The sequence below is a fragment of the Tachypleus tridentatus genome, chromosome 8, assembly GCF_004210375.1.
Source record: "Tachypleus tridentatus isolate NWPU-2018 chromosome 8, ASM421037v1, whole genome shotgun sequence".
Classification (NCBI taxonomy): domain Eukaryota; kingdom Metazoa; phylum Arthropoda; class Merostomata; order Xiphosura; family Limulidae; genus Tachypleus; species Tachypleus tridentatus.
Genome location: NC_134832.1, coordinates 29,830,680 through 29,839,552, shown reverse-complemented (window position 1 = coordinate 29,839,552; position 8,873 = coordinate 29,830,680). Strand labels below are relative to the sequence as shown.

The following is an 8,873-nucleotide window of genomic DNA, read 5'->3' as shown; positions in this document are numbered from 1 at the left end:
TATTGAAATAGTACAGCAAAAAAAGATGTATAAAAAAGATTTGCTGAAAATGTAAAAATTAATAGTAAGGAGTTATTTAAATACATTAAAAATAAACAAAATATTGGGATGGGGATAGGAATTTTGAAGGATGATGAAGGAAGGCTTGTATCTGATAGTTATATTTGTTTGCTTATTAAAAGTTAAGCACACAGCTACGTAATGGACTATGTATGCTGTGCCCGCCATGGATATCAAAAGCCGGTTTCTAGCATTGTAAGTCAGCATACTAACAGCTGTACTACTGGAGAGCCTGATGATTATGAGAGAGCTTGGTTATTAAATTCTGATTTTCTTTAGTTTTTACAAATGAAGGGCTAATCAGTATTTCTTAACTTGATCTTTTGAGAGGTGGAAATATATATCTATTTGTCTTACATCAGTTATGGGAGGAATTTTGGAAAGTCATTTAACAAAGCTAATAATTTTATTGGATAATCATTATGGTTTCACAGTGGGAAAATATTGCATTACAAATATCCTAAAATAGATTGAAAATGTTACTGCTTATGTAGATAAAGGTATGGGTATGGATTTGGTATATATGAGTTTTCAGAAAGCATTTAGCATCCTCTCACAAAAAAAAATTGTAAAATTATTATCTCCATAGAAGAGTGGTTGCATGGAAGAAAGCAGAAGTTTGCTATAAATTGGATTCAGTGAAACTGAAATAATTTCACACGAATGAAATATCTCAGTGCTAAGTCTTAGAACCTCTGCATTTTTTTATTTATGTGAATGACAAAGATGAATGGATAGGCAACAAGTTATTTAAATTTGCTGCTGATATTAATATACAGAAGTACTTTGATTTTCTGGTATATTAGGCAAATAAATGGCATACGGCTTTTAATCATAATAAATGCAAGCAAATGTATATGGATTATTATAATTTAAAATTATTTCTGTCTCAGTTGTGCTTGTAACTCAAATTGAAAAAAGTGTTATGAAAGAAAGGGATCTTGATGATATGTTTGATCAGTTTCTAAAGCCCTTCAAGCAGTACGCTGTTGCTAGTGGTAAGAAATGTAAAACGTTTGGATTGTATTTCCAAAAAATATTGAATACACGTCTAAAGAGTTTATAATTTACTTTTATAGGTCACTGGTTAGAACACATTTGAATTATTATGCCCAGTTTTGGCTTCCTTGCTTTAGAAAAGACAGAGACAGCGAATTATTGAAAGGGGTTCAGGGAAGGGCGTAGGTTGAAGTTGTCATGCCAAGAGAGGTTAAGATATCTGAAACTGTTTTCTCTTTCAAAAAGAAGAGTTAGAGAGGATCTGATTGCGGTGTTTAAAATTGTTAAAATAACCTATTGCATCATCTTTTTATATTTAATGTGCAAATGGTAGGGATAGAAGAATCAAATATAAAATTTTGCGTGGTAGGAGTAATCTTCAGGAAGGAAAGTGTTACTTTTAGAACAGTATGGTTAGCCTTTGGAACGTGTACGGGTTACCTTCCTCTGTTATGGAAGCAATAAATTTAAGCGACTTTAAGAGAACGCTTGATGACTATACGGGCTGGTTTGAGGTTTTAATTTATCTAAGAATTTTAGTTTAACTGAGAGAATGAGCCAGCCAAGATGGACCAATAAGTCCCATGTTGTCCCTAGATACTATGTTATTTTATATGTAATATGATCTTAACTTTAGTTGTCAGAGGAAGCATTTCGATTATTACATCATCAGTGTTATCAAATCCCTCTAGCAAATAACTGAATTATAACACTGGAAATATAACTTACGAAAATATATTCCAATTGTGTGAATCCCTTTATCACAGTACCATCAAGATATTACGTTACCATACCGTCTTGAACAAGTGATATATAACCAAAAAGTCAAACGAACAATCTGTTTTTTATTTGTTTTTATATCTAAGAGCATCAGCGAAATTAGTAGACTTCTTAAATAAAGTTCCACAACACCTATGCTGCTTCGTCAACACGTCGTTTCCATTTAAGTTGAGGAATGTCATAGGAACTTTTCTCAAGTGGACGTGTTATGTTTTGAATGAATATTTCAGAATGAAGTTGGTTTTCGTCAGCTTTCGCGGGCCACCGGAATTTAGAAGTGAAAATACTGTACAAACCAGCTATGATACAGATAATTATAATGTGGATCTTTAAACCATAGTTCAGTTATATTAGAGATGTAAAAAAAGGAACGGTATATCACACTTTTTTTTGCATACTTTTCATTCTTGCATCGGTACTGATCATTTGGGGTATAAAAACAGTTAATTATGCAAAATAATAGATACATATAAAATGACTTTAAAATAAAAAAGAATTTTGGAAGAAAAAATATGCAGTTTGGTTGCTTTTATCACAAATATCAGGCCTATTGGATTTAATACTAAACCAGTTTTTGCCATTAAAAGTGTAACCTTACAATTAGTATGAATCGTTTTTTGAACCCCGTCTTAAGCAAATATTTTTTGTGCTTAGTAAATGAATTGTTTGTTTGTTTTTTGGAATTTCGCACAAAGCTACTCGAGGGCTATCGGTGCTAGCCGTCCCTAATTTAGCAGTGTAAGACTAGAGGGAAGGCAGCTAGTCATCACCACCCACCGCCAACTCTTGGGCTACTCTTTTACCAACGAATAGTGGGATTGACCGCAACATTATAACGGCCCCACGGTTGGGAGGACGAGCATGTTTGGCATGACGGGGATGCGAACCCGTGACCCTCAGATTACGAGTCGCACGCCTTAACACGGTTGGCCATGCCGGGCCATAGTAAATGAAGAAATGAATATTATAACTCACTTTAATCTAGTAATAATTGATGGTAAATGGTATCTTATTGATTAAGCATGATCTACAGATTAGTAGATTGAGAAATATTAATTACATTGAGACATAACATAAATTTAGGGATAAAAAGGAACTTGTTCGCCAATCCAAGTTATTTTATCTACTATATCAAAGAGTCTGATTATAAAATATTTGTTTATTGGGGGATGGTGTTACATAAAGTAATAATTAATAATTATTTGTATCACATGCAGTTACTGTACAAATCACTAGGCGTCACGCGCGTGTTTAGTTGTTCGAGAATAAAATGGCGTAAAGCTTAATTGCCATATTTTTACCGGCAATTCAATATTTGACTGTGTAGTTAAAGGATAGTCTATAAATCGTAATTACATTTTTGTTACTCCTTGACGAAATTATAGTTAGAATTGTAATTTATTATAAATTTATAAATATTGAAGTATAATATTGTAAACGAGGAAAGTCAAGCCACTTAAGGTATGAATTGTCAAGCCTAACTACGTATTACTATTGTATTATAATGTATTGTAATATATGTATATCATACTTACAGGGCTGTTACTGTAAAAAGCGTCGGCTATTTTCTACGATAACTCAAATATTGAAGTAGGTATTCTTTTTTATCATTTCTTTATATACATTTTTAAAATTTTGTACTTCAACTGTTTATGTTGTAATCGTTATGGTTGTGTCAGATTATTAAACTTTAAAGAATCTCATACTTACTAGTTTAGGATAATTGTAAGCGTAATAATTAATTTTGTGTAAGGTGTACTGATGGTCTTTCAGATATTAATATTGAACATTTTCATTGACGTTGGGTAAACATAGAAAATTCATAAAGCATGAGCCCTTGAAAGCGTAATGAACATTCCATATTTGTGTTTGTGCCAGCTGTCAAGAAAAAACAAAATAGGCTGTGGCTGTGTATAATACATTGTTAACTGTATGTGTATGTTTTTATATATACATATACAAGTTCTTGAATTGTGGTTGGATGCGAGGAGATTGGAAGTTGATTGTTACTTCTGTTTTCAAGGGAGATGATAAAATTTGTCTCAGTAGTTATAGGCCTATTACACTTATACCACTGGTGGATAAAGGTTTTGAAAGTCTTGTCTTGGTAGTTATAGGCCTATCACATATACATCAATGGTGGATAAAGGTTTTGAAAGTATGTTGTATTTTCAGTGTAGATTCACTGGAGAAATGTCTTGCTGTGCTGATGTTTTTACAATTTTTGAAGAGGTTAGTGCTTATGTAGATGCAGAGATTCCAATCATTATGATTTGAGTGTAATCATTACGATTTTGTTGTATACATTATGACTATATGCTCATACAGACAAATATTACGACTTATTGCAACTCCCAAATTATATATTATACACGCCTATACAATAAAGTGATAAATTGTTCTCCCAGGGCATGAAAGGGGTGAAAAGAAAATTTCTAGTGAGATACAAATAAGTTTTGATAATAAATAAAAAACAGTGCAAATGGCTACATGCGATAATCATGTTTGTGCTTGAAATAATAAAAAATATTTGTATCTTCAACGTCTACCAATAGTTTGAGTGTGGTGCTTCTCCATACTAGGTACATGGGGGTATCTATAGTTACGTCATCAGATCTTGTCAGCCAATCAGTGCTAGCGTAGATGAGTATTTCTCGTTTTCTAAGTAGCATAGAAATACCAATGCGATCATTCACAAGATGGAACAAAGTGGCCTTGTTCACCAGATTGTCTTGTTTATGGCAAATCTAAAAGGACTAAAACTGTGAATCAAAAATTTAGGAAAGAGTATAGTGCAAAATATCCAGTCTTTGCATCAAAAGTCAGTGACAGTCATATGTTTTGTACAATTTGTCACATTGATTTTTCTGTGGCACATATCAGGATAAACGATTGTTCCAGACATACAAAATCGGCATCTCACCAACAAAAGGCTGAGAAGACAAAAACGATGCAGATTACGACATTTATGAGTAAGAATTCAGAATATGAAACCATAAATGCAGAAGTGATGTTAACTCAATTCATTATTGCTCATAATTTACCCCTAGCTGTAGCCGATCATGCAGGACATCTATTTAGAAAAATGGTCCCAGACTCTGATATAGCAAAAAAATATGGCTGTGCTAGAACCAAAACTACAGCCATTGTACAAATATTGGGTTGTGAAGATGACAAAATGATTTCAAACATACATACTAACAGTGTTTACAGTTTAGCCAGAGATGGATCCACAGACATGGATGACTCAAAACTGTATCTAGTGGTTGTATGATATCTGTATGGGCTTTGTTTACAATCATTATGCTCAGTCTTTGAAATAGTTGGCATCTCTGCAGATGAGGGTAGGGGTATGGATTTGGTATATATGAATTTTAATAAAGTATTTTATTAGATGCAACATAACAAATTTGTTTGAAAAGTTATATATGTAGGTGTGGGTGATAGGTTAGCCCATTGTATAGAAAAGTAACTGCATGGAAGAAAGTAGAGGGTTATCATAAATGGAGTTCAGTTAAACTGGTATCTCAGGACTTAGTCTTAGGATCTTTGCTATTTTTGATTTACACCAGTGACAAAGATGAATAATCAGTAAATTATTTAAATTTGCTTCTGATATTCAGCATTTGGATGTTGCTGTCTGAATGTGCTGCTATTGATGCTTTATAAAAGGACTTGTATTTTCTGGTGGGTTGGGCAGATAAAAGGTACATGACTTGTAATTGTAATAGATGCAAGGTTATGCATGTGGGTTAAGATAATTTGAGTTATAAGTATAATTGAGATGAGAATAAACTTAACAGGGTTGTGAAAGAAAGTGATTGTGATGGAGATGTTGATCAGTCTAGTAGTAGGTAAAATTAGTGTAGTAGTAGGATTTTAAGTTGTATAAACAGAAATACTGAATGCAAGTAAAAAGAGGTTATAATTTCCATGTATATGTTACATTTTGAGTATTGTTTGTCTTGGGCTCCTTCCATTAGAAAAGACATTAAATTTTTGAAAAGGGTTGAGAAAGGATTTAAGAATGGTGCCAGAGATGGAGGGGTTTGCATAAAAGGAGAGGTTAAGATATCAGAAATAGTCTTCTCTTGAAGAAAGAAGAGCTAGAAGGGGATCTGATTGAGATGATTAAGAGAATTGATACTGTTGATGCATCATCATTCATACATAACACTATGTAACACAAATTTTGTTCCTCGATAGCATGTGTTACTTCTTAATTGATCATGTTGTAAAAGTGCAGAAAATGGCCATTACTCCCTTCAAACTTTGCTTTTGTGATCTGGATAATGAAATTTAGAAATTAACCTATTTTCTGTATAAAAATGGACAAATTTGCATATTTTTATTTATATAAGGTCTGAATAAAACAACATATGAATCACAATTTACATGTATTTATATTAAAGTTTTATGAAAATGAACAAAAATGTTTAGAAGTGAGTAGTTTTTCAAGATTTACGACTGTAATGTAAATCGCTTTCACATATCAGCCCCAAATATATTCTCCCATCATGTTTTTGTTATACACTCCCAGCTCACAAAAGCAAAGTTTGAAGAGAAAAATAGGTCTTTTCCATTTACTTTAGGCATAAGTAATTGGGAAATAACACTTTCTGCCCAAGAACAAGAAAAGTAAAAATTTTGTTACACAGTGTAGTTAACCTTTTTGCAACAGGTCGTGGGTTAAAGACTAAGTCATCACATTTGTTGACTTGATTCTAAATTTTATTGAACTGATATTTTATATATTTATATCAGTAAGTTTGGAATTGATTTGTAGAGTATAACTCAAATTTTAATATTATATGAGTTAATTTCTTAATTTAAAAGTAAATATTAGAAGAACACATCCAAATATAGATTTTAGTGAGTAATGTGGTATGTTGAATGCAGCACTGTTTAAAATTTGATGTCAAAATACAAAGTTTGTACTTTCATACAAATTAAGAACTCAGATTACTAATATTATCAAGCTAGAATATATGATTTTTTTGTTTATTCAACTGTGTGTGTGTGTATATATATATATATATAAAACCTAAAAATATTTTTTGATATCCTGCATGTGCATACTTTTAAAAGGCTTAGCAACTGAGTACAAAAGTCATAGCTAGAAGAGATAATTGTTTGCTCCACTTCTTGATTTATTTTTCTATATTTTAAGAAAAATAAGTTGAATAATCTATTTCTAAATGGTAATCTATATGTATATATATATAATGTGTAATAATTGAAATGTGACCATATGTTACAAAATACTAGGCCACTAAAACAAAGCCAAGATAGAGAAGACTAAAAGTCATTGTTATGTTAGTAGGTATGTAACATGAGTGCATGTGCACTGTGTCAGTGCAGGTTATGTAATGTTAGCTATGTATGACTAGAAGGTCAAATAATAAACTAATAAATATACATGAAAATATATAGCATTATAAGACTCAGGCTACTTAGACTAAACATTTGTATTTTTGTGCTATAATATGTAGTCATTCTAGCAAGAAAGAAGCAGTTTATTTCCTTTTTTTATGATCTTTAAGATAGGTCAAGTGATAGGTGCCACAGTTAGAGTATAAAAAAACATAAAATAGAAAGTCTTACTAAAAACAAATGTTTGAATTGTATTTAGGATGTTTTAGACAATATTTTAGATTTTTGAGACAAATGATAGTTTTTTAATCATAACATTAAATTACTTTGCATTCAGACTAGCAATGAAACAAACTTTATTTTCGCAAACAAATCTTTAGTAAAAGTATTTCATTAAACTAATTTTTTGTATACTAAAGATCTACTACATTTTCTGAAGATATGCATGCTGTATCAAAAGTTATAGAGCAGATGTGTAGATGAATTCATATATGTTATATAGCCCCTCAGTGTGGATTCCTGTTCGTGGTGAGGGGACCTCCTAGGGAAGGTTCTGTAACTGATGCACCAGTGTGTGGTTTGTGTAACATTCAGATCACAATAAGCCACATTTTACTTGTCATCGTTATGATTCCCAACAATAGCACCATATTAAGCATATTTTGTCCCAAGGTTTGTCCATAACTTTAGACAGTGTTATTGGTGATGGTGACACTGTCCACCTTGGTAATTTTTTTAGTTTTTAAAGGCTATTAATCTTTTTAATGCCATTTAAGTTTTTTGATATATACTTTAAATCTTTTTAATGTGACTCCCTTTTAAAAATCACAGTTCATCTAGTTTAATTGAAATTAGAAACTGATCATAACATTAAGTAACTCAAAACCAGGACTGGAAAGGCCAACTTCAGGTGACTGAAGGTGGATTTTATACTTAACTGTTAGTCTTCCTGGTGAGTTATGATTATTAACAGTCACACTAAAGAAAGTCCTTTACAACTTGAATTATTGTAGTTTTTCTCTTGATGTTGTAGACTAGATGTAAACATTGGTGTTGTGCTATTTATTTATTTATTTTTTTAACTTTGTTTTGTTTTACCTTAATTTTCTTTTATGAATTTTACTGAATTTACTTTTACCTTTTTACTGGAAGTTTGGTGCAGGTAGCCTAGCTGCTTTGTGCCATAAAACAAAATCAATCAACCAACCAATCAATATGTTATATAGAGCCTGTAGTGAAAGGGTTAATAAAGACTAGGATACACAGATACAAGTTCTGCAATGTTAAGAATCATTTACAAACTTTACTAACTTGCAAATTATGTCCTTATCAATATCATTAATGTAAATAATAAAAAGAATCAAGAATGGCAGCATCAAGAATGTTATAAAATAGTGCCATTGGTCACCTTCTGGTCTTTCTTTTTGTGGAAACGAATCTAACTATTTGGTCTAATGTATCGACTCCTCCTTTGGTGGAGTTATAGTATGATATTATTTCAGGTTTTCCTGATTCATCATCGATTGAGGGCTCTCTATGCAACGTAGATAAGAATATTCTAGAATGCTCAAGAACATTTATAGAGTGTTCTAGAATGTTCTAGAACACAATATTTCATATCAATATATTATTTGATTGTTTACCAGACATGTAATTGAGTT

General features: G+C 31.7%; 1 protein-coding gene across 6 annotated transcripts in view; it reads left to right on the top strand.

The window, feature by feature from the left end:
• Nucleotides 1-3,061: 3,061 nt before the first annotated feature.
• Nucleotides 3,062-8,873, top strand: part of mahj (LisH and WD40 domain-containing protein mahjong) — a 100,080-nt gene continuing 94,268 nt past the window's right edge. For 3 of the 6 annotated variants that reach the window (XR_013011990.1, XR_013011991.1, XM_076447945.1), the window contains exon 1: nucleotides 3,062-3,300. The gene's annotated coding sequence lies outside the window, so the exon portion shown is untranslated. Of the gene's footprint in view, nucleotides 3,301-3,410; nucleotides 3,430-7,865; nucleotides 7,885-8,873 lie in introns of those variants that run through there. The other 3 variants (XM_076447948.1, XM_076447947.1, XM_076447946.1) reach the window with 3 other exon arrangements.